Raw genomic sequence first — 27,479 nt, 5'->3', positions numbered from 1 at the left:
AGAATCATGAAAAGCAAAGAGAAAAGCATGCCATCACGACCCTTTTCTTATAAATTTAAATAATGTTAAATTTTATTGCATGTCTATAGAAGGAAAAGGACACAAAATTCCTGTTTTCTCAACTTTGCACCAAATGAAGATAAATCACAGTAGGATTTTTTAAAACCCTCAGGAACTAAGTAGTCATCTGGATGACCACTTAAATCGGTAGAGAATAGTACATTTTCTATTTTTATTCTTTCAAGTTTGCATGCTATTTCAGAAGGCATAGAAGGGAAAACCAGAATTTTTTTTTAATTTGCATTTATATCCCACCCTTCTCCAAAGACTCAGGGCGGCTTACACGATGTTAGCAATAGTCTTCATTCTATTTGTATATTTATATACAAAGTCAACTTATTGCCCCCAACAATCTGGGTCCTCATTTTACCTACCTTATAAAGGATGGAAGGCTGAGTCAACCTTGGGTCTGGTGGGGCTAGAACCTGCAGTAATTGCAGGCAGCTAAAATAAAATAATTATTTTATATTTTATAAAATATCCCCTATTTTATTTTATTCTGAGTCCTACATGTTCCTTTGATGACCGCTATTATTACTCTATACAATGCTATTTTTTCCTCCTTTGCACATACGTTTGCATTAGAAAACTACATTTAACTTGGCAAAGTAATAATGCACCTTTTCAACTGTTAAGGGAAAAGGTCTTGTTATCAAGTGTTAAAATGCTTCTTGCCAGAGTCTTTGATTTATTTATAGTAAATAAATAAATAAATAATAAATTTATTTACTCTCCTACTTCAGCAGAATGATTAGCTGTAATCAATTCATGTTTTATGTTTGATTTCATGTTTGAATCAGGAAGATAAGAATACCCAAACCCTTGATTTTCTGATATTTACCAAAAGAAAAGCCAAATAATAACTTTGGCTTTTTACTGATTCTTAAAATCCAGAACATAATTCTTTGCCATAAATAATAATGATCTCATTTTTAATAGTGGATTATGTAATGTGGAAACATACAATATATTTCTAAACTAGGATGGAAAAATGAGCACAAAGAAACAAAGCCTCTTAAACAAAGAATTAAAGGGCCTCTGTGGCTCAGACTGGTAAGACAGTCTATTATTAACAGCAGCTGCTTGCAATTACTGCAGGTTCAAGCCCCACCAGGCCCAAGGTTGACTCAGCCTTCCATCCTTTATAAGGTAGGTAAAATGAGGACCCAGATTGTTGGGGGCAATAAGTTGACTTTGTATATAATGTATAAATGGATGACGACTATTGCTTGACATAGTGTAAGCTGCCCTGAGTCTTCGGAGAAGGGCAGGATATAAATGCAAATAAAAAAAAAGCACTTAATACTTCATTGTAGTTCCAAGATCCAAGATAGTTTCCTAAAACTGTGAGAATTTGATGACGTTCTGCAAGAGAACTAAGTTTTTTTAAAAAAAAAGTTCACTCAAATGTAAACCATGTTTTATTATTAGAGCTTTGCATGTGAATCAGGGGATCTGGATTTTTTTTTAATTAACAGGTTTCTTCTCTGAAAAAGTTTGAAAACCCTTGATCTAAAATATTGTTGTAATTTCTAAAGTTCTGAAACTTGATTGCAGCAGACAGCTTTGCTTATAAAAAATAACTTTTTGCTATTTAATAGTTATATGGAAGTTTGTAACTGAGATTTGATAAACATACTCAATAGTAACAGTAACAGAGTTGGAAAGGGACCTTGGAGGTCATCTAATCCACCCCCCTGCTCACTCAGGAGACCTATAGTAGGGCTTCGAACTGCCAATCTTTCTGATTGACAAGCTCAGCGTCTTAGCCACTGAGCCACCTAGCCATTAGCTGATGTTTAATTGAGCAATTGGGAAATGATAGTTGGACCTAGTTGGAGTGGAAGGAGTAGAAAGAAGGAAAATTATTCATATCTGGCTTTACTGCAGATACTTACGCAGGTACTGATATTTTCTGAAGAACTGTAAATGACTACTCCAGCTTCAATCGCAATATTACAAGAGCAAAAAATAGATTCAAGCTTAATGTCAACCGCTTCATACTTGATTGCAGAAAATATGACTTCTGCAACAGAGTTGTTAATGCTTGGAACTCATTACCTGACTCCATAGTCTCTACTCAAAATCCCAAAATCTTCAACCAAAAACTGTCTACTATTGACCTCACCCCATTCCTAAGAGGACTATAAGGGGCGTGCATAAGAGCACAAAAGTGCCTACCGTTCCTGTCCTATTGTTCCCTTTATTATATCTAATTAATATAGCTAATGCATATTCTTTACTTACATATATATATATATATATATATATATATATATATATATATATATATATATATATATATATATATATATATATATATATATATATATATATATATATATATATATATATATATATATATATATTCATGATATGTTTTTTTACTTATGACAATGTTTATGTATACTGTTATGACAAAATTAAATAAAAAAAAACTATTGTAAATATAGTAATAAATGATATTCAGCTAAGATCCTTAGATAATTCAAAGTTGAACTATTTATCAAAAATATAATTATATGGCTAGTTTCTATTAAATGATTAGAAATGATCACTTAAGAATATTGTTTAATTTTTTAAAAATGCATAACTGTGAAACTAGTCTATGTAATAACCTACCAGTTAATTTAATATTGTTTCAGGTAAATTATTCTTTATCCTTTATTCTAAATCTCTTCTTAAAAACTTCCAGTATTGGAGAATTCACAACTTCTGGAGGAAAGTTGTCCCACTGGTTAATTGTTCTAACTGTCAGGAAATTTCTCCTTAGTTCTAAGTTGCTTCTCTCCTTGATTAGTTTTGATCCATTGGTTCTTGTCCTGCCCTCGGGTGCTTCGGAGAATAGCTTGACTCCCTCTTCTTTGTGGCAGCCTGAGATATTGGAACAGTGTTATCATGTTTCCTAGTTCATCTTTTCATTAAACTAGACATATCCAATGCCAGCAACCGTTCTTTATATGTTTTAGCTTCCAGTTCCCTAATCATCTTTGTTGCTCTTCTCTGTACTCTTTCTAGAGTCTCAACATCTTTTTTATATTGTGGTGACCAAAACTGGACGCAGTATTCCAAGTGGTCTTACCAAGGCATTATAAAGTGTATTAACACTTCACATGATCTTGATTCTATCCCAATGTTAATGCAGTCTAGAACTATGTTGGCTTTTTTTGACAGCTGTAGCACACTGCTGGCTCATATTTAAGAGATTGTACACTAGGACGCCAAGATCCCTCACAGTTGCTACTATTGAGTGAGGCACCATCTATACTGTACCTGTGCATTTGTTTTTTCTTGCCTAAATGTAGAACTTTATTTTTTTCACTATTGAATTTCATTTTGTTAGATAGCACCCAATGTTCAAGTCTGTCAAGATCTTTCTGTAACTTGAGTCTATCTTCTGGAGTGTTGGCTATTCCTGCCAGCTTAGTGTCATCTGCAAATTTGATGAGTTTTTTTTTTTGTTTACATTTATATCCCGCCCTTCTCCGAAGACTCAGGGTGGCTTACAGTGTATAAGGCAATAGTCTCATTCTATTTGTATATTTTTACAAAGTCAACTTATTGCCCCCCCAACAATCTGGCTCCTCATTTTACCTACCTTATAAAGGATGGAAGGCTGAGTCAACCTTGGGCTGGGCTTGAACCTGCAGTAATTGCAGGCTGCTGTGTTCTAATAACAGGCTTCTAACAGCCTGAGCTATCCCGGCCCCTATCCCCTCGTCCAAGTCATTGATGAAGATGTTGAAGAGTACTGGGCCTAAAACAGAGCCTTGGGGTACTCCACTGCATACTTCCTTTCATGTAGATAAAGATCCATTGAGGACTACGCACTGAGTGTGGTTGGTCATCCAGTTACGAATCCATCTGGTGGTTATGTTGTCTACCCACATTTTTTAATCTTAAGTAGTAGATTGTGGCCTACTTTGTCAAATGCCTTGCTGAAATCCAAGTAAATTATATCCACAGCATTCCTCTAGTCCTCTAATTTTGTCACCTTGTCAAAGAATGTAATAAGATTAGTCTGGCATGATTCTTTTTTTGACAAACACATGTTGGCTTTTGGCTATAACTTTGTTTGCCTCTAGGTGTTCACTGATTTGTTGCTTGATAATCTTTTCCAGAATCTTCCCAGGTATTGAGGTCAGGCTGATAGGTCTGTATTTCCTGGATCTATTCTTTTCCTTTTTTGAAGATGGGAACTACATCTATTCTTTTCCAGTCTTATATATTTCAGTGGTTATGAGATCATATCTGCCAGTTCCTTCAGAACTTGGGGTGTAATCCATCTGGTCTCTGTGATTTAAACTACCTCTAGGGTGGACAGGTGAGCACACTTACCATTTTCTTGTCTATTTTAACTTGTGTTTCTAATCTGTTTTTTACTGTACTGTTTTTGATAGGTTTGGACTGTTTTTTTCCTTTGTGTCAAAATGGATGCAAAAACTGAGTTAAATAGTTCTGCTTTCTCCCTGTTGCTTGTCACCTTCTTGCCACTTTCTCCCACTAGTGGACCAATCGTTTCCTTGACATTTTTCTTGTTTTTTTACATGTTGAAAGAAGCCTTTTGGGGGGGTTATTTTTTACTTTTGTCACAAGTCTTAGTTCATTTTGAGCCTTAGCTTTCCTCACTTCATTTTTGCAGGCTTAGGCTATTTGCTGATATTCTGCTTTAGTTATGTGCCCCTCTTTCCACTTTTTATACTTGTCCTTTTTGACTTTAAATTTATCAGAGAGTTCTTTATGCAGCCATGCTGGTTTCTTTTGAGAGCTGTTATTTTTCTGCTTCATTTGTATTGTACGAGACTGGGTTTTTATAATTTCAGTTTTCAAAATTTCCCAAACTTATTGAGTTGTTTTCTCCTTGAGGATTCTCATCCATGGAATCCTTCCCAAGCTCTCTCTAAGTGTGTTGAAATTAGCTCTCTTAAAGTCCAAGACTCTGTTCTACTACTTGTGTTTGCATAATGTTGAATTCCAATATTGCATGATCATTCTCTCCCAAGATTCCTGTAGCTTCAACACCTTCTATCATTTCATCTGTTAATGAGAATTAAGTCCAGTATAGCTGATCCCCTAGTTCTGTGATGGTGAACCTATGGCCCATGTGCCCAAAGTGGCACACGAACCCATGTTGCCTGGGATGCGTGGCATCACCCATTCCTCTTCCAGATTTCTGGCGCGCATGTGCATGTGACGATCAGCTGGCCTTTGTGTGTGTGGCAGTGCTGGAAACCAGAAGAGCTGGTCTTCTGTTTTCTGGCAAGAGCATGTGAACTGGCCAGCTGATCGGTGCATGTGCATGCGCGACAATAACTGGAACACTTGCTGGCCAGTGCGGATTTGCATGCCGGAAACTGGAAGTACCTTATCTGGCATACGCTTGCCCCCTGGGCAGCTCCTCTTCCTGATTGTTGCCCTGATGCACGCAAACTGTTCCCTTTTTGGCACTTGGTGCCCCGCATGTGCATTGGCGCTCCAAACTGAAAAACTTCACCATCACTGCCCAGTTCCCTTCTCTACTTTTTGGGAGATTTATAAAGACAAAATTGTCATACAGAAAGATATTTTGTCAGGAAGCAAGTTAATCTTTGTTACATGAAGTCAAAAAATATGTACCAAATTTCTAACCAAATATTCTTGAGTTGTACAGTTTAAAAACTTGTTAGAACAGATTGTAAGAAGTAAGAATACATGGACAGTTTTGCATAATTCTTGTGAAATATATTAGCCAAATAGGTAAAAATAGCATGATACTACTGATAAGATCAGTAGAAACTGAATTCCCAATAAAAACTGAAGATAAGACAGAAGAAAGCAGCAGGTGTGTTTCCTGGAAAAAAGTCTCTAATGATTTAATCATTTAGTGAGCTAATTAGCCGAATAATTTGCCAACATTGGAGGAATCCTGCTTCTCTTGTTTTCTTTTTTCTTTTTATCAATGCTAAACTCAAGGAGGCCATTCTTAAGAAATAATTAAGATTCCAAAATTACAACAGATGTGTGGTAACATCATCACACAAATACTACCATTATGCACTCCTGTCCCAATAGCTGCCCCAAGTTCTGTAAGTCTTGGCATTTCTGTGATATCATCATTTTTTTTTCCAACATAACCTCTTTTCTCCTCTCCCAGCACATTCATTATGCTTAGACTCCTACTTAGAACATGGTCATCTGTATTAATAGTTTCCTACTTAGAACATGGTCATCTGTATTAATCTAAGTAGTTGTCTACTGAAATGGTACGGGAGGAATAATAGCTGCACTGGTTAATTTTAAATGTCAAAAATATTTTTGGCATAGGGGTAGGTGTAGTGTGCCTCACCACCCTGTATGTTGTAGGTGGTATATAATAAATTCTGACAACACTTGCATTATGATATCCCACAGAGCAATCTGCAGCAGCAATCAATGGCTTATTCTTTAGAGAAGAATAATATTTTTAAGGTACAAAATTTTCTTTGCTTCAAGGTGTAATAAACCAACAACAGATGTACTGCTTTGAGGAACCATTACTTTCAAATTATTATATAATGATGGGAAAAATTGACACACTTTCTTCAGCAGTATCAAAAATATAATAGTTTTGGAAGAAAAGATAGCTATTATTGGTAACTCCAATTTCTCATCAGAAATAGCCAGTATCACTAGGGACAAGGACTAAGCATTGTAGGTTACCAATATTTGAAGGGCTCAAATTTCTCATTGATTTTATTATAAGCTCTAAGGTCATGGGAAGACAGGAGCCTTACTGCCTCCCCCCATCTCCAAGCAATTCTGCTCAAGATCCACATTTCTCACTGTCTTAGCATTAAGGAAACAGAGATGTTATTAAGAGAGAAAGAAAGAAAATACAAAAGAGATACTTTGAGCCAATTACCAGGTTTTATGTACACAAAAATTCTGCTTAAAATTGGTGGTTTTCCAGAAGGGAAAACAAAACTGTCTCCCTCCAGTAAACTTTTGAAAAACCTTGGGGACGAAATAAAGTAGGTTTCCCATCCTAGCCTCAGTGATTCTGTTTAAAATGGCCAAATTCCAACAACACTAACAGAAGGGATCTGCAGATAGGTTCACAACAAGAACAAGAAGGCTACTCATGGTCTTTCACACCTCCTTCTGGCTAAATTATGGTTTGGTGTCAGTTCTAGCTATACAATTCTTACTCAACACTGCATTCTACAAGTAGTTTAGAAAAGTAGTGTAATTGAGAGAATTAAGAAGCCATACATACAAAATATTGTCTGTATAATGATACATATGGATAGCTGACTAAATTTACTTGAATCTCAGTTTTCAGGCTCTGGAGTGCTTTCTGATAATTTTTTGAGTTAATGGACTTTAGGTTGCTTTCCCCCCCTCAACTTTGGCTTTCTCTGCCATATGATCTGCAAAATATTTTTTTTTTTGGCATGAAAATCAAGAATTCTAAATTCTCTAGTTTCATTGCTTTCACGCTGTTCTTTATTCTCTGGCTATAAGAAAGATGACTATGTAAAGTGTTTGTCTAAATGCACATATGCATGTGAGACCCTAATCTGGAAAATAATTCAATATTTCATTCATTCAGGAATACAATATTTAGGACTATAAATAATTTTCTATTCCTATTTTAAGCAAAGATGCACAGAACAAGAATACCTCCAGGAAATAATGATGGCAGAGGACTTGTCAATTTTTTCCACTTTAATTTTCCAAACATTAGGGGTGCCTAAAAGTTGTGACATCCCTTGTGCATTGTAATGATATTTTGGTTATTTTAATATAATTTTCTCCCCCATTAAATTACATGCCATAAATTAGGATTATAATAAGTATGGCATGCCAAAGGATGGGAATGGGTAAGCCCTTTACCTTTTCTTTTATATCTATGTTTTTTTTTATCATAGGCATGAACTTTTCCCTTCTGCATGGTGAAATTTGCTATTTGCTGCAGGATAATAATATTGATTAATGGATAATTAGATGCAGCAAAGAAAACCCAGTTGGTGCAATGGTTAAATCACCAGGTTAGAAACCAGGAGACTGTGAGTTCTGGTCTTGCCTTAGGCACAAAGCCAACAGGGTGACCTTGGTGTTGGTTCGTAGAGCACATAGATAGGTAGACTTCCTCCAGAATGATCTGATCCCTTACAGTCTTCCACATTTAGTTCAAAAATATCAATACTTTTTCTTTCCTGCTTCTTCAGAGTTCAACTTTTGTTTCCAGAGAGTGTCATTATTACTCTATCAAGTGCTAGTCTTGACTGCTGGTTCTTTTGTTGCTGATAGTCAATCATAAAAAACAAAAGTTATCTACTTCGTTGTACCTCCTTGGACTGGTTGAATTCTTTATAGTTAATCTTAGTCCCATTTTTCCTCACTGCTCATTGATCTTCAGTACTAGAATTTGCAGATTATTTGCATTATTTTATTTTATTTATCAAATTTAGATACTGTCCACCTCATTCTCAGGATGACACTTTTCAGCTATCTGAGCAATATTGCCTGTCTAGAGGAGGTTCTTATGTTCCTTCTCTAATTTTAAAACCAGTCCAGCTTCCTTCAAAACATATGCAGCATATACAGTACATAATAAATTAATAAGGAGAGAGTATTCAGGCTGGTCTCACTCCTTTGCTGATCTGGAACTAGTTTATTTCTCCATATTCCATCCAGATTACAATTTCCTGTATTCTGTGTAGCTCTTCCTGAGAACAATTGGATGATCTGATTCCTATTTTCCTAAGGACATTCCACAGCTTGACATAGTCAATGTGGACAACACAATTAAAGGCTTTCTATAATCAAAGAAGCACATATTGATTTTCTTTTGGCATTTTTAGGGTTCTTATTAATCTAGTGGGCATCACCAATAATTTCTCTTGTTTGCCAACCATTTCTAAAAATAGCTTTAACATCTGACACCTTCCATTTTATGTATGGTTCTAACAGCATTTCTTTAAATGTAAAATTAAAGATCTTGTATGATAGTTTATATATTGTTACATTAGTATGTAGACTAATATTTTCTAATCCGTTGGATGCTCTATATATTATCATTTTTACAACTCTAATACCAGTAATTTAATTATTATTATTAATGTACAGTATGGTTTTTGAATTGACCTATTGAACTGCAGTAACTTTGTTAATTTACAATTTAGTGGGTTAATAAAATATAAGGAGAGAAAGAAAAAGGAAACAAAACCATACATTCTCAAATATCCTAAAGGTCAAGCTTCAATGTGTTCCTGAAATTAAATTCTTATTAATGTTTTTGAATTATTAGATATTGAAATGGTCACTTTTGGAAATAGATGGAACAAATAAATCCTATGTTACTATTATTTCTCAATGGATATTGGGCATCCTATTAATTAAAACCTTTGATACCCAAGAAAGAATGCTGGGGTTCAAAGAATGTAGGCTGATTCAGAAACATGTGTTAAATTATTCCAAGCACTAGCATATGCACACTGTGTTGCATTAGAAGGGAATCAAAATGTTGTTTGAACTGATGACACCAACTTTTTTTGCTGAGTTAATTTAAAGCATAAGAGATTACATGAATCAGAATAGAACTTTGACCTCATTTTGATCTCAAAAAACAGCAGAAACCCCCCCCCCTATAATCAATTGGGGATAAAAAATGGATGATAATCTATCTATCTATCTATCTATCTATCTATTTTGTCACAACAATATATATAAGCATCGTACAAAAGGTTATATAATATATAAACATATATATGAGTAAATATTAATCTATTTCTCATATTTTGTTTTTCTCAGTAATTCCACCGTGTATTATTATGGGGAGGGGTTGATAACAATAGTCCTACATAGTCTTCTTATACAAGAAAAGCAGCCGGTGTGATATAGTGGGAAATCTGCCAGAGGATTACCCTCTAGCATTTCCATCAGAGAAAAATGATCTGCTACAGAATGTTATGTTCAGTTTGATCTTCAAGGCTGCACCAAGTGACTGCAGCTTATGTTGGACCATGAGGCAGCACCTGATGGAATGGTTGGAAAACATAACATTTAAAACTGTGCTGCTAAAATTCAGACTGCAAATCCTTTGGGGTGTTTATTTGTTGTTCGTTTTTATAAAACTGCAATAAAACCTTTATCCTGTCTATCTTACTTGGAATGGGACACTATTACAGTTTCTTCAAATCTTGTTGTTTTCACAAAACTAGAGGGTGTCTTTCTTCTGGTCCTTTTGCATAATTCTTCTGCAGCTTTCATCACCTATGAAATTCCATAATTCCATTACCTATACAAAATTATTGCACCTAGGAATAATGGGTTTGTTTTGATTCTCTTTATCTACATAATATTTGTATTGTAAATGTACTTTAGTGTCCCTCCCAGGAGTTCCCCTGTGCACCCTGTTTTGGCTGACAGGTTGGGGCAGGAGGCCTTCCAGGCCCAAAATTGGGGGGGGGGATATCGTGCTCCCCCCATGCCCCATTTTGCTTCCAGGGCGGTGTAGGAAAATAGTTAGGATTTTGCATGTTCATTACTGTGGGGTGAGTTGGGAATGGGAATTTTGCATTATGATTGCTCATAAATAAGTAGGAACCAATAAAAGAGGAATGGAAAAATCCCTATCTGTAGATCAGTATTTTTCAGTCTTGGCAAGTTTAAGATGGCGAACTTCGTGCTGCCTGGGGAATTCTGGGAATTGAAGTCGATGCAATTTGAAGTTGCCAAAGATGAGAAGCTTGGGTCTTTGAGTTTAGGATTTTCCATTCCTGTTTTATTTAGGGCTTGGTGCAATTAAACAAATCAATTGTGGTTTCGTTAACAAATAGTGATTAAAGTGATATGAACCATTACTGGACTTTTTGTGACAAACTGAAATTAAAAGTTGATCTGGGCTTTGATGATTAAATAAGGGATTGTGGAAATAATGTAGACAAATATTAATCTTAGAGTAGGAGTGTGATTTTTTTTTACTTTTATCTGTACCAAAGAAAGTTGGAAGTCATTCTTTTTCAGTTTTCTTTCTTTTCCTCTTTCTTTCTTACACTTTCACTTTTTCTTTCCTAGCCTTTTTATTTTTCAAATCTGTTTTTTATTTGTTTATCCCTTAGCTTTGTATTTTTTGATGTATGAAGGATCAAATACTCAGCCATTATAATTCTACATTCTTTATGATACAGAAATCGTATCAAACTTTAGAATGAAATCCACTGGGAGCCATCTCATATAACGCAGGCTCTGAGTCCCTCTAACTAAAAAGTATTTATTGATAGAAAAGAATATTTGTAGCTCACGGTTGAACTTGGTGCTCTCTGAACTTGATGGTTTGATTGCAGATGTTTCATTACCAAACAGAGTAATAGTTTCATTTCCAGCCTAATGCATTCTTCCAGTCTTAATAAGATTGCCATTTTCACACCACAAGAAGGAGTCACTAATTTTTCAGCCCCATTGCTGTGGAGCTGTTCACCATGCGATTACCCTGAAAGTGTCAGGCAGTAAGAGTATATTCTATCTGCCGATGTGTGATATACCCAAGAAAATACTTTTCCCAACAATTCATCTTGATAAAAAGCTATATTTTAAACCCCCGTCACCCCTCATTAAACCTGTGAAGACTGTGTAGTAAGTGCATTTGTTGCAAAATATTAAAAAAACCCCCACTGATCTTTAATCCCCCCCCAACTATAATGGTGTGACTGAAAGCATGTTTCTATGTTATGTAGTTAATTTACATTGTAGATATCATCTTGTTTTATACAAACTGCTACATACTTAATTCACTATACAGCAGCTATATGCATCGGATTCATTCAAAGTCTACAGAATTTCATAAACTATTTCTAAGTATATTGATACAATAAGTATATTTCTGTCATAGCTACCTTATAGATCTCTTTGTCCTGTGATGGCGAACCTATGGCACGTGTGCCAGAGATGGCACGCAGAGCCCTTTCTGTGGGCATGTGCGCCATCACTCCAGCTCAGCCAGCTAATTGTCGGGTTTCCAGCACTCTGGCACGCACATGCACATGTGGGTGCACACACAGTGCCCAAACCTTCCAGTTTGGGCACTCTGTCCCTAAAAGATTTGCCATTACTGTCCTAGTCTCTCTGCTATAAGTAGATAAGTAGATGGAACTCCCGTGAAGCAAGAGTTTGTTTGGTCTCAACCATTCTGCTAGTTTCCGTAGGCTATTGGGCAAAAGCAGCAGAAAAGCTAATGTCTGATCATATCTGTGTCCCTGCTTGATACTTCAGTTCTTTCTTTACTACCCTATTTAGCCCTAAAATCCCAATTAATGGTATAAGTATTTAACCAGCTTTCGTATTAATCAATGAAGATCTTTGTGTGACATTAAAGGCTATTATAACCACATATTTATTATAATGTAAGCTTCTGTATACTTGAATTTACATCATCAAATTCATGATAATGGGTGTCCTACCAGAGGTCTGACAGTTCAAATGTTCTGAGCAGTATTTTACTGCTGTTTTCTGGAGAGCTCTGGTTTTATTTCTGGGATCTCTTGGAGTTACTCTCCCAGCCTAGGAGTCACAGCCCCAAGTGCTATTACCACCACTGGAACCACTCAGCTCATGTAGTCAGAGCCTAAATAGACAAGTGTTTCTGTAAAATATAATGCCCTAATCAAAGCCTTAACTATTGGTGGAGAAACAACAAATGGATCTCAGGAGGTAATCCAACCATGGTCTAAAAGAACAGCTAGACATATCTGCCTTCCAAATGAGTAAACAGCCTTTTAAATTATGGCACTGCATATTCTATCACACACCTATTTACTTTCAGGTAAAAGTGAGTGTCAGTATTCAAACCAACATAGAGTTGTTTCCAAGTATTAATTCCATGAAACGGTTGGCTCAGAGAAAAAGCTCATTTTGAACAGACAAATATCTAACTATGGGCTTGAAAAGGGGCCAAAGAACTGTTTTTACCAGATGATTATTCAAACTGTTGCATTCAATGGAAAAATATTGGTGATGTGAGAAAATATCATACAAAGAAAGAAAGCATATTATTATTTTATGCACAACAATGTGAAATTACAGCTGTTGATTCTTTAGCTGCTGTTGGCCTTCATATCCATAAACTTCTTTCCAAAAAACAGGTGGTATTGGCATAGTATGTGTATGGATCCAAGCAGTGTGACTTCTTGCAATTGATGGAGATTTTTGTCAATGCATAGGTTTTCTAAGGGCTGTCCAAAATTTTTTGGTATGGCCCCCATTGTGCCAATAACAACTGGGACCACCACAGTTGGTTAATGCCATAATTTTTCATCCTTGATCTTCATATCTTTAACTTTCTGATCTTCTCTAACTTTTTGTCTTTTACCATTCCTGACATCAATTATCCATACTTCAACTGTTCATTAACGGCACATTGTAATATTTATAGGTGTTCCGTTGAATCATTTTGGCAACTGTGTTTATTATTTATAATCAGTTTCTGCACTCTTCTTGCACAAGCTGAGTGTATGATCTATTTTTCTTTTGCTTCTTTGCACAATCTACACTTTCAATTATTTGATGATTTTTCAGTTCTGGCCTTGATTTCATTAGTTTGAATAGTTTGCTCTGGGGCAGCCAAAATCCAGCCTTTTTTTTCTGTCTTAATGTTCAATTGTAAGCCATTGCCAAGTTTTATGTTCATCCACTTTCACTTCTATCTTTTGTAGACATTTATCATGTAATGTTTTTCTTTGTCAACATTCTGTTCTTGATTTTATTACATTATTTCAATATTCATGTTTTGTTTTTTCTGCACATTCACTAAGTTCTAATTTTCAACTTATATCAATGCTTGTTCTTGGCTGTGTTTTACGTAATCAGCCAATGCACACTTTTCTTCCTTGACAGTTTGTTTGACTTGAAGTAAACTGCTTCATTTCTATCAGATATAAACTATCAATATCTCTTTGGGGATGTAAAGATAATGAGTAATCATGAGTTTTTTGTTTTTTGGTACAAATTGTGTGGTTCATCTTCTGTCCACTTCTTAATAATTCCAATAATGTATTGTATAAAAGGTATGGCCCAGGTATTGATGGCTTTGTTAATGTTTCCACCTTTTAATTTTGTCTTTAGCAATTTAGGGGTGTATTCTTTACTAATCCTATTTTAATTTGTTCATGCTTGAAGTTATTTAACTGTAAAACCACCTGATACTTGTAGGACTCATCCTGATGGTTCTTAATGGTTTGGCCATTCAACATTTCAATTGCATTACCTTTGTGATTTTATCCTGATATTGCTACTCTCATGCATTCTTCTAGGCCAAATTCCTTTGCTATATCTGTGCTAAAAATACAATTTCAATTTCTGATTTTTCATCATTCATATAAATGAAATAAGAGATTTTATTAGCACTTTTTGCTATTTGATTTGCTGAGATTTGCTTTCTTCAAAATCACTAAAAGTGAGATTGTAACAATGACAAGTAATGAAGTTGATAATGAGTCACCTTGGAAGATTCCTCTCCTAATGTTGGCAAGCTCATATTTTTCATTTCCAACCTCCAATTCTGTCTTCTACTGTTTCATTATTTTTCTATAAACATTCTAGTGTTTTTACTGGCAACAATTGTTTCCAAACATTTGGTGATCTAACTATATGATTATTAATGACAGCCTTTTTATAATCAATTCACACCATAAATCATTTTTTTAAAGATTTGCAATTCTCCAGAACCATTTTATTAATCAGAAACTGATTATTTGTACTTCTGTTTTTACTTTTATTTCTTTCTGTTCTACCTGAATTATTTTCTTCTATTTTCTTCTAAATAATATTGAATGTAATGTGCTATTATGCCTGTGAGTAATTTAAATATTATAGGCAAGCAGGTTATTGACCTATAGGTTGCCCCCCCTTTTTTTTAATCAGATAAATTTTAAAAGTTATTAACCAGTCACTGATGTTTTCTTTATGTCATATTTCATTAAACTGCTTAGCTATAATTGAATGGAAGGTAGCCAGATATTTGAGCAAGAATCCATGTAATCAATCATTTCCAAAAGATGGCCAGTTTTTAATACTTTCACTCTATTTTTAACCATTTCTACTGTTATTATTAGTTCTTTCTTTTGATTTTTATTAAATTCATCTTCAAATTCTTTTAACCAGCATTTGTATTATAGTCTTTTTTAGTTTTCCATAGACATTTTCAAAACTAGACTGTTTCTTTTTTGTCTGGTTTTCCAATTTTGGAATTTCTGTACTTTGATAAAATCATGTCTAGTCTGGTTGATATAGTTTATTTTGTGCTTCTGTTGGGATGATTCATCTCAAAGCATTCAATTTTTCCAAGGTATTAATGTTATTTCTTGTTTTTTGATTTCAAAAGTTTCTTCAGTTTTGTTTGGTGCTAATATTTTTGTAATTAGGCTTGTTTTAATTCTTACATTCATCTGATTTCATCTTTATGTTCTTTAAATTACTTGCCTCTGAACTTAATTTTTTATCTTGGTCTCCAGTCTGATTTTTTACTTTGGGATTGAATATTATATTGCTTTTGGTTTCCCAATTCTGATACCCTTCTGTAACCAGCATTGGTGCACTATAGACAAGCTGATTTCTGTGTTTGATAGATGCTTTTTTAAAGTTATGTCTTTGTTTAGGCACTACTTTCAATACTGGCAGTCTTTGTCTTTCTACTGGTAATTCTGAATACATAATAATTTTCTCTTTTAATTCTTCTTGTCAGGGTGAGATCAGATCATAGGTTGTTTCAGTGATGAACTGCTTTGGTTCTGCTGTTATTACTTTTGGTATGTTATTATTTCTGAAGTTCATATCAGCGGTGTCCTCTATATTTCCAATTGTTATTATCTGAGTTTTATGTACAATTCTACTATTGTTTTTGGGTGTCTCATTTTTGCAATTTTTCTGACCCCTTCGATTCTGAAGGCCTGAATATGTTATTCTCACAATATGGTAATGAATCTCCTTGATCTGCTAATTGTTGTTCAATGATATTTGAGTCTGGGTAAAGTCTTTTCCATAGTCAAATGTTTACTTTTAAGTAACCCCATTTTTTGGGTTCTAATTTATAATAGCAGGCCATAACAGTCCGATTTTCAAACACAGTATATTTTGTCTTGTCCTGCTTGAATTTTATCATGGAAGATTTTCAATTCCAGAATGGGGCAGCTTTAGAAGCCCTTTGATCGTGGGACTGAAAGTCCTCTGTAGGTGAAAATCCTCCTTGAATTTTGGTGCAGAGCTTTTTCACCCATCCCCCACCCTCTTGCTCCCTTCTATACCAGGCAGCTTCTGAGCTTTGCAACCTGCTTGCCAGCTTCCCCCACTAATTTGATTGTGGGAAGCTGGTAGAAGTTGCCTCCCCTAAGGATTGGGCCATCCACTTAATGACTTCAACCAACCATTGCCTGGATTGCCATCGTTAAGCAAAGCAGTCACATTTATGGCCAATTCACTTAGTAATGGAACTTCTAATTCCTATTGTGGCTGTAAATCAAGGACTATCTGTACCTAATGAGAAATTGCATTTTCAGGCTAGATATCTAAGGTTATCTGTGAAAGAAATAAAACCATTAGGTATTTTTATTTGGACAAAGGTACCATAAGAGATCTTTTAGAATCATTTTCAGGATAGGTGAAAGCATCCATGTTGCTGGTCTTTAAGAATCTGATATAGGATGCCTAGTCTTGCTGTTTGAATTAGGTGTTTTCAATTAGTAAAAAAGCTCTTATTAGATATTCCTTTTTGACAGATATTTAACATTTATCTTTTATCATGCAACAGAGTAGCTAACATACTTTCTAAAATAAGAGATGTTGATGATTTATGATGAAAATCTGAGCTGAAATTAAGCTGATGGCATTTTTTTCTTAAGTGAAGAATTTTAGTACAAATTCAGTTAAAATATGCTGTTATTACAAAGATCTCTTTAATTCAATGATAGTAAATTTAACTACAAGTGCATAAGATGCAAAAATACTCTTTTAAATGATGCAGAAAAAAATATTCTCTACTTATTTCTGTCAGTTCTAATTTATTTGATAAAATTCAGTTTGCTTTTGCAAATTCTATAAAAGCAGAAGTGAAAACCTCATAGCTGGATGGTATTTCTACACTTATGTAATTATATAACCAAAGATGTCTTGGAATTGTTCTTTTTTTCTTTCCGCAAACATATCTACAACAGCCTAGATCTTCCTTGTCTTATCATGCTTAAGTTAACTCTTCCCATTCTAGTACCAAACTCCTTGAAAGTTCTTGCATTGTTAGGAATGACAATTAGAGAAATTGTCTATCAAAATCAGTTGAGCTTGAGTAAAATCTTATGTCACAGCCATCATATGTTTTGCTACAATCTAGAGATTCTCTACATCAAGGGTGTTAAACTCAAGGCCCGCAGGTGGGATCTGGACCATGGAGTGCTTAAATCTGGACCCTGAGGATGGGCTGGAAATAGCAAATGACAGGCTCACAGTGCCTCTGGAAGCCAAAATGGGCAATGGGGGGAGCATATGTGGCCCCTGGGTGGCCCATTTTCAGCCTGGATGGCCTCCTAAAACACTTTGCTAGCCAAAACATGGTTTGGGGGCCTTGTGTGGCCCATTTTTGGGCTGGACGGCCTCCTGAAGCACTTTGCTGGCTTCAGGGGGCCATTTTGGCCGGCAAAGTGCTTCAGGAGGCCATCCAGGTGGCTCCTGCATGCCCCGCTAGGGCCGGAAAATTGCTTCAGGAGGCTGCAAAAAATGCTGGCCCATGGAAGAAAACTAAAATGCTGATCCAGCCATCGAAGAAATACAGTTTGACACTCCTGCTCTAGATTTTTGCAGCCAAGATATGATAGAGGTGCTGTGTATATAACTAAGAATTTACCCAACATTTCTTTATATAAAAGGAAACACGAAGTGATAAAACAAAGCAATTTTGCTAGTAATTTTTCTATCATTATCAAAGAAACATTTTCTTCTTCAAACATGAAAGAAGCATTATTTAAGGGCTAGTTAATGTACCATTAAGGGATATGTAAACATTTCTCATTCCCTAAATATTTTAACATTATCTGCAATATTCCATTTTCTCCCTGGAATGCGCCAGACTGTTATTTTGTTGGTATCTATTCCAAAAAATGAAACAGAAAGTGGTTAATAATAATAAAACATGAATTTTGAAAATAAATATGGTATCATGGTTGGAGCAAAATATTGCAATTTTGATCAATCAATCTTAATCATGTTGTGTCAGCAATGGAACCCCTTAATATCATAAAAATTTAGTAATTGCAAATGGGAATATATGGTTGATTATTTGTTCAACAGTAATAAGTGTGTTCTAATATAGAAAAGTCATAAACTTCAATATTTGGAGATATCCCATGATAAAGATATGCTATACAGATTTTGTCATTGTTAACATGTTCTGACAATGAAATGTTTTTGTTGTCAAATCCATTAGCTTTTAAAAATGATTTCTATTTAGAAATGTCTAGACTTTAGCATGATAATAGGGATGCTTTTATATGATGTAACACTAATATTTTATTTCCTGCTATGCAAATGTTTACATCCAAGGCAGACAATATATTCTAGCTTATCTTTTATGGGAATGGATGATTTAATTCAGTTTTATGTTTTTGCACATTTTGGTCCAATTGCATTTTATAAACAGTATGAGGTTTAATGTTGTTAATACTGTATCATCAAGAATATTTTTCTGATTGTATTATGTTAATAATGTGGTTGTCATAGCCTATATTTATATACTTCTTATGCCTTAATTATTTACAATCTTTCAAACTACTGTGACTTTGAGTACAATTTTGTATATTTAATGTCCTATATTATATTATTATGTCTGGTCCAACATGGTACAAATAAAAAAAAAGAAAATAGAATACTCTAGGACAGTCCATGTTTCAATCTACCATAACTATTACTATAAGATCAAATGAGCCAATGTATTATAAACAACTCATAGGGCAATTGGATTTCTTATCATTATGGTTGGTCACCCAGGCAGTCAGTTTAGACTGGATTTGGCATTTTTATTCACTTATTGAGTCCTTCCCAAGGATCTGGGATAGGCAGATGTCCCTCCCCTCCCCTCCCCTCCCCTTCCCCCTCATTGCCTTATCCCAGATTAAACTCTACATCATTTTAACCAGTCCACACATCTGATGAAGTGAGTTCATTAACATTTTTAATAAAATTTGTTAGTTGGAAAATGTGCTACCAGATTCCTTCTCTTTTTTGGCTACCATAGACATATGTGTAAAAAAGGTTGAAAACTAGGCAGATATTTTTGCACGTTGTCACATGAAGTTTGTATTGAATGCTTTGAGATCGTGTGATAAATACTGTATAATGGCACTGGCTTTTTAGGACTACACTTATTGTAACAAAAAGCCTATATTTTCACTTTTCTTTGGATATTTCATTATATAGAGAACACGACTGGATCCTTATCATGTAGTTACAAGTTTGTTGACAGAATTAATTTTATAAGTTGAAGAAAAATTAGGTTGTTTTTTTTTAAAAAGTCCAGTCCGGTTGCCTAGTGCACTTAGTGACATAAATAGGATGTTTCAACTACAGAATTAGTTTAGGACCACGTTGGCTACAAAGGCAGGTTTCTATGTTTATTCTGTCTCACTAGCATTCCTTCCTTCATATTCCTGTATTTAGGGATTTTTTTGAAAGCATCTCGGATACTTCCTAGCCTGTACAGAGTCAAAGAGAAAGATGTCATGGGTCTGTAGACTACTTTGCACATGGCACAATGAATATGCTTGCATTATTTGCATTCACTGAATAGACAAAGAAGTTTGAAATGGGCTATTTGTTCTACATATAAACTCTTGGTATTGTGTCAAGTGCTGTTCTGGCTTGAAATCAGTGGAGAGGCAGCGTGCCACTAATATCCAACAGCATGAAATATAGCAGCTGGATTAGTGGTAATGTGAAAGGAATACAAGCAATGGAAAGCCATCAGTACTTGTCATCATCTCCAAATTGCACTGCTACATTAATATAGCATTTTAAGTTCAGTGCAAAAGGAAAACCACTAATGTTCTTGCATACACTGCCTATAGCAAAATGCTTTCTCTTACTTCTAGATCCAGTTACCACATGGGAGATTAAAATATTGTAAATGTCAGCTGCATAAATATTTAGCTACTTGAAATGTTAATTACTCAAATCTGCACAGAAAACCAGTAAATCTGGGGGGGAAAAATCCATGGAAAATATTAGGACCAGATATGAAAGAAACATTATCATGTTTAAAAAAATCTTTAAAATGTAAATTCAATAAGATAGTTTAAATATAGTCCTTGATTTATGACTACAACTGGAATCAGATTTTCCATGGCTGAGCATGGCAGTTAAGTGAATAGCTGTGAGTCAATCACACAGCTATAAAAATGAATCCAGCTTCCCACATTGACTTTACTTGTCAGAAGCTGGCTGGGAAGAGCACAAAAGGTGATCACATGATCCCAGGACCATCATAAATATATGCTGGTTGCAAAGTGTCTGAATTCTGATTATGTGACTGTGGGAATGCAATGGCCTTATGTGCAAGGACTGGTTGTAAGTCAGTTTTTTTTCCAGTGCCATTGGAATAGAATAGATAGAATAGAACAGAAGAGAACAGAAGAGAACAGAATAGAATACTTTATTGGCCAAGTGTGATTGGACACACAAGGAATTTGTCTTGGTGTACATGCTCTCAGTGTACATAAAAGAAAAGATAACCCTTATTGCAAGGTACAACACTCACCGCTGGGTGAGATCATCAGTGGTTTTGGGGTGAGGTACCAACTGTATGCTGATGATACGCAGCTGTACTTTTCTATCTCAGGCCACCCCAACAAAGCTATCGAAGTACTGTCCCGGTGTCTAGAAGCCGTACGGGTCTGGATGGGGAGAAACAGGCTCAAGCTTAATCCCTCCAAGACGGAGTGGCTATGGATGCCGGCACCCCGGTACAGTCAGCTGCAGCCGCGGCTGACTGTTGAGGGTGAGTCATTGGCCCTGATGGAAAGGGTGTGCAACTTGGGCGTTCTCCTGGATGGGCGGTTGTCTTTTGAAGATCACTTGACGACCGTGTCCAGGAGAGCTTTTTATCAGGTCCGCCTGATTCACCAGTTGCGCCCCTTCCTTGACCGGGATGCCCTATGCACGGTCACTCATGCTCTTGTTACCTCTTGCTTGGATTACTGCAATGCTCTCTACATGGGGCTCCCCTTGAAGAGCACCCGGAGGCTCCAGTTAGTCCAGAATGCAGCTGCGCGGGTGATAGAGGGAACGGTTCGGAGCTCCCATGTAACACCCATCCTGCGTAGATTGCACTGGCTACTTGTTGTCTTCCGGGTGCGCTTCAAGGTATCGGTTACCTCCTTTAAAGCGCTCCATGGCTTAGGACCGGGATACTTACGGGACTGCCTACTGCCATCTTGTACCTCCCATCGACCTGTGCCTTCTCACAGAGAGGGACTCCTTAGGGTGCCGTCAGCCAAGCAATGTCGACTGGCGGCCCCCAGGGGAAGGGCCTTCTCTGTGGGGGCTCCTATCCTGTGGAACGAACTTCCCCCTGGACTTCGACAACTACCAGACCTTCGGACCTTTCGCCGCGAACTTAAGACTTATTTATTCCGTCACGCAGGACTGGCTTGAATTTTAATTTTTTAGTTGATTTTATGGGTTTTAATTTTTATTAATTTTATAGGGTTTGATTGTATTTTAAAATTGGGCCAAATTTAATAAGTTTTTTAATGTCTGTTTTTAGTATTGCATGTGTTTCCATTGTATTTTATCTTGGCTGTAAACCGCCCTGAGTCCTTCGGGAGAAGGGTGGTATACAAATTAAATTATTATTATTATTATTATTATTATTATTATTATTATTATTATTATTATTATTATTATTATTATTATTATTAATGATAGTCATAGGGTACAAATTTAACATTTAATGATACAACACTTAATGATAGACATAGGCTACAATTATGCAATCAGGAAACAATATCAGTATAAATTGTAAGGATGCAAGCAACAAAGTTACAGTCATAAGTGGAAGGAGATGGGTGATGGGAACGATGAGAAGATTAATAGTAGTGCAGATTTAATAAATAGTTCGACAGTGTTGAAGGAATTATTTGTTTAGCAGCATGATGGTGTTCGGGAAAAAACTGTTCTTGTGTCTAATGTTAAATGGTCACTAAATAAATAGTTATAAGTCCAGAACTACATGTATATAATGATCTATACTTATAGATGTACATGTAAATTCTTCACAAAACACTTTACACATCTCTTATATCTGCTTGACTTCAGTGATACTTAGTACAAGTTAATTTTTGTCACATTTATGCAATCAGAGTACTACAATGGTATGCATGTACCATTCATTAAATCTGAAGGCGTTCTAGTTAATATAGTCTTCCTCAACTGACTGTTTTCTAAATTAATTGGACTACAGCATTTGATATTCCACGGCTAGAAGCTAAGGTTCAGGAAAGCTGAACTAATTAACACTGAAACCAGAGTAGAATAGCATAGTTAATGGATGAAATTAACTTGCTATAGAGGAACAAAACGCATAGGCTATTTTGATTTTTTAAAAATAATTTTATTAAGCTATGACAACATCACAATTAACATTTCTTTAAAAAGTTTAGTTATTAGTATACAATATTGTCTATGGTTATGAATTTGTCTCTGCATATAATTGAGCGTGCTGACTGTCACCCATAAGTATGGCTATTCCTTGAAACTGCTTCGAGAAGGGAGCCAAAGCCAGGAGATGTTGTTTTTCAAAGCATCAGTGCTTTGAAATAGTCTTCTGGGAAGATTAGACTAAGCTTCTCCCTAAAAACTTTTCGGTAGATGTTAAAAACTCGGCTTTCTGGGAGAACATTCTGGTTGAGTTCATGAGTGTGCCATCTTCTATTCTCTTACTTTTTGTTTTTTGTTTTCCTTACTTTTTTCCCTTGTAATTATTGTGGATAATTTTTGGATTATGATTTTATGTTGTGATTTGGGAGGTGTTTTTTTTGCTGAATTGTACTGGGAATATTTAATTTTTCATGTATTGGAGGCTGCTGAGAGTTTTTAGAATTGGCAAGATATAAACATGAAAAAATATTGTGGTATGTAGTTTTAATCTTGGTTTAGAGGTCTAAGAAGTGTTCAAAGTTGGCTAAGATAGGAGTCGTGTATAAGACAGTATAATAACAATAATAATTAAAACAATATATACATTTATTGAACCATATTTGGGGTTACAGAACATAGATTAACAGTTCAGCTCACATAACTAGGCAACCATGGTTTTTTTAATTGGCTTGCATTCTGGTAGCTCACTTGTAACAGCCATCCTATTCTTAACATTAAGGTAAGTCTAGGGCTATCCGCCAGTAAATGGCAAACATTGGATAAATATCATTTCTGCTTCCTTCAGATTATGGATTAATCTCATGTTTAGAAATAGACTGGATAATTGCAGTAAACTCCGAGAACTGAGAACTATCTAGCTTCATGTTTAATGGAACAGTAATAAGTTCAGAGCAGAAGGCCAGTGCCAAAGCACTGGTAATGAAGAGGTGCCATGAAGAAGGACCATCTAGAAGCACTTGTGGAAGTGGTTTAGAGCATTAATGGGAAATGGCCAAAATGGAGATATGCATTAGTGCAAGAAGTACATTAATGGAAGCCGGTATATGCAGTCCCAGAAATAGTACGGGATAAAAGTGAAAAGAGTTGGCAGCTTCCTGGAGGTAAGTGAAATAGTACAGCTAAGGGTCACCTGAAGAACCAAAGGGATAATCTGGGCCAGTAAATAGGACAAATCAGAGTATGTTAAGGGATAATTATAGGCCATTTCTCCCAGAAAGGTTGAAGATGTGGAACTCATAAAATCAGAAATTGTTGAAAACATAAAGGAGCAAGTTAAAAAGAAAAATCTTGACAGGAATGATCTGGTGACAGCCTGGTTTTAAATATCAGGTCAAGTAGTAATAGATTTGTAATTATTATGCACCATTTTAGACAGCAAGTAGATTTCATATGATTGAATGCTTCTTCTTGAACATAGAAACATATGGAAATCTCTCACACATGGAAATCTTTTGCAACAAAATGAAGTTTAGCTTTTTTCATACAATCCCAAAGATATGTTACTATCAAGCCTCCCACTTCATCTGCTTGTGAAAATTAGAGGAGGATGTTATGGCTTGCAAGTTAAAAATAAAAAAAAATGTAGGCATACCATAGTTTATTCCTTTCACATCAGCCTTCAGATGTCTGAGAAGCACTATGATTCAGTAAAACCATCAATCATTAGAGTATTATTACTATTGATTATTCTGTCCATTTTGCTATAAATAGAAATGGAGAGAAGAAAACCATTGTCTCAAGTTAAAACAATGTTCAAATAAGGCATACAAATGCCAATATTCATATTTATGGAATGATTCTTAACCTTTTACATTCCTCTTTATTTACTTCATTATTGTAATATTTATTTATTTATTTATTTATTTTGTCACAACATCATATAAAAAGATTATATAGTATATAAACATATATATGAGTAAATATTAGGAGGTATAAGCATATATATATATATATAGGAAGAAGAAAAGAAAAACAATAGGACAGGAACAGTAGGCACATTTGTGCGCTTATGCACGCCCCTTATGGTCCTCTTAGGAATGGGGTGAGGTCAATAGTAGAAAGTTTTTGGTTAGAAAGTTTTCTTCTCAAAGGATTTAGAACTAGAGTCCAAACAGTGTATGTGTAGATAACTAGGTTTTCTGTCAACAGTTCAACATTTTGTAAAACTTCAGAAGTTTGTCTCATTCTTCTGCTTTCATTTCCTCTATAGTACAAGTCAAAATCAGGAACTTAGATTGCTACCAGTTCATAGGAGTGTTGATCAGAACCAATACTCCTGCTAGGTATTTTTGGTTGGCTCTATAGCAGAGGTGAAATGCTCCCAGTTCAGACCGGCTCGCCCGATCCAGTAGCGATGGTGGCTGCTGGTTCGGAGAACCAGTGCCAAAAATCCCTGGCTCCGCCCCTCTGCCTCTGCTGAGCCACACCATCAGCAGAGGGTTTTGTTTTTTTTTACTTTTAAAAGCAGTTTTTCTTCAGCTGAAAACATGCCTTTAAAAGTAAAAAAAAAAGCCTTTGAGGTTCTGGGTGCCACGAGGCAAGCCTCATGGGATCGTCAGAGGAGCCTTTTAAAAACTTTTTTTTCCTCTGGCGATTCCAGAGGAGTTTCCTTATCCTCACAGGCTTTTAAACATGGCTGAGGAACTTTTTAACAGAGCCCCCACCCATGCCCACCCAATCGCCTCCACCCCCACTTACCTATAATTACTGCTCCTTTCTGGCTCGCAAACCATGGCTTTTGCAATCAATTGCATCAGCTAGCAACTGTTTTAGCCTATCTAAAATCCATGTGCCTGAATCTGCCTGTTTTGCTGGCTGAGGAACTCTAGGAATTGAAGTCCACAAACCTTAAAGTTATTAAGGTTGGAGACCCCTGATCTAAAAAATATAAATAAAATAAAATAATAAAATAAAATATTTGTGCAGCTTTTTGAGATTTGGTGTGTTTCTGTAGTGTTTCACAAAGCTGTATGTGGCATTTTGTGTGTGTGTGTGTGTGTGCGTGTGCGTGTGTCAGTTGTGTTGTGATGTGTTGTGTCTGTGTGTAAAGTGTGAAAGTTGGTTTTTGGTACCTCTTATTGTTTTTTATACTTTGTTTATTATTTTTATTATTTATTGTTATTGGCCACACCCACCCAGCCATCTGACCACCACGCCACACCCACCAATTAAGCCATGCTCACAGAACCGGTAGGGAAAATTTTTAGATTTCACCCCTGCTCTATAGTTTGACTTAATGAGGCATTAATAAAGGATGCATGTGAAATAAAGTACATCCTGATCCTTTTTCTGAGACTCGATTTGCTTTAAATTTTGCTACTTCTTTCTGACTTTCTTTGTGACTGTCCAGTCCAATGAAATTTGTATTAATTTATAAGTAAAGGCAGTTAGTTTCAGCACTAATGCTTTTGTCCTGTCCAGTCCTCATCTGTTCTGGGACTAATTATTTGCTTCTTTTAGCTCAAAGGTTTATTTCTTTTTTAAAAGCTCTTCTGGTTCCCCAAGTATCATGAGGCTAAGGAACATAAATGGAAGTATACCATTAAGTAAAGGCCTCTTTCAATCCGCAACAAGCCATTTAAAGCAAATAATAGTAGAATGAGAGATGGTGGGCATATGTGCAGATTGCTTAAAAAAGTTAGTGCCCTGTAGTTTCTTAAACTACTCTATAATCTAATCAGATTATTTTTTGACAATGTTCAATAATGTTTGGGGATGTGTAAGAGAGGCCATGTCCTGCATATTTGTTGTCCTTGGTCTTCAAAAACTGGAGGAAGAGATACTTCACTTCTAACGTGGGCTTACAATATTTAGTTTGACAAGGATCTGTGGTGCCTGCTCTAAATGTGGTTTTGCTTAGGCAGATTCTTCAAGGAGACTTTCATGGGTTTTATCTATTGTGGTTAAATATTCAGTCCTGCAGCACAATTTTTTTTCCTAATCATTATGGTTGTTGCATCCTTGGTAGCAGGCTGTCAGACAGTGCAATTCATTATGGATTCTGGCAGCAAATCCAAAACCAGTTTTGAAGAATTTTTAAAATATGGGCTTCAAAGAAAGTCACATAAGCTCAAGTATACATCCTGAAGGGAAAAAAAAAAGCACAATGCAGCTGAACATAATGATAGGTGGTTTAATTTCACAACAAAATAGGCCAGATTCTTATTTCAGAAGGCATGTCTTGATGGGATTGCTTTCGGTAATGTTAGCTGGCCGCTGTTACCCAGGTGACAGCGTGATGACTCATGACATTACAACAAAGGTAATAACATTGCGAATTGCACAAAGCCCTGGGAGACTGTGGCTCTCTTAACTGATGATACTTGCAACAGGGTTAACAGCTTGATCATCACATTATGTGGTCCTGGATATTGGAGACCCTACTCCAAATGAGCACCGGGAATACTTGTGTTGAAATACTTACCCTTTAAGTAATTAATTGAAATGCTGGAAAAATTATCTTCATAATTTCGTAGTACTCAGGATATCAGTCTAATACCTAACCCTTCATTATATGGGTGCTGCACACTTAGAATTGTGAGTTGACTGCTGTACCTACAGGGCAGGGCCACAAAGAGGGAAGGAATTGTTTCAAATAATCCATTACTGTTTTCAGAGAAACTAGATATTATAAATTAATATACTTTTATATATTATTAGAATCAATAATGGTTGTAAGTCAGACTTGGAACTCCTGACTGAATCTGTAACTGAAAAATGATTAATATTCCCAGCTTAGAAGTCTATGCAGCTCCTAAAATGGCAGC

General features: G+C 35.7%; 1 protein-coding gene across 1 annotated transcript in view; it reads left to right on the top strand.

Annotated features, from left to right (window-relative positions):
• The first annotated feature begins 4,268 nt into the window (after positions 1 to 4,268).
• The window catches only part of ATP2B2 (ATPase plasma membrane Ca2+ transporting 2), a 272,273-nt gene continuing 249,062 nt past the window's right edge, over positions 4,269 to 27,479 (top strand). Inside the window, exon 1 of the mRNA XM_058166189.1 lies at positions 4,269 to 4,384. The gene's annotated coding sequence lies outside the window, so the exon portion shown is untranslated. The remainder of the gene's footprint in view (positions 4,385 to 27,479) is intronic.

This window comes from Ahaetulla prasina, chromosome 2 (assembly GCF_028640845.1).
Source record: "Ahaetulla prasina isolate Xishuangbanna chromosome 2, ASM2864084v1, whole genome shotgun sequence".
NCBI classification, from domain to species: Eukaryota; Metazoa; Chordata; class Lepidosauria; order Squamata; family Colubridae; genus Ahaetulla; species Ahaetulla prasina.
The sequence above is the reverse complement of the archived record's forward strand: the minus strand, read 5'-3'. Positions and strand labels throughout refer to the sequence as shown.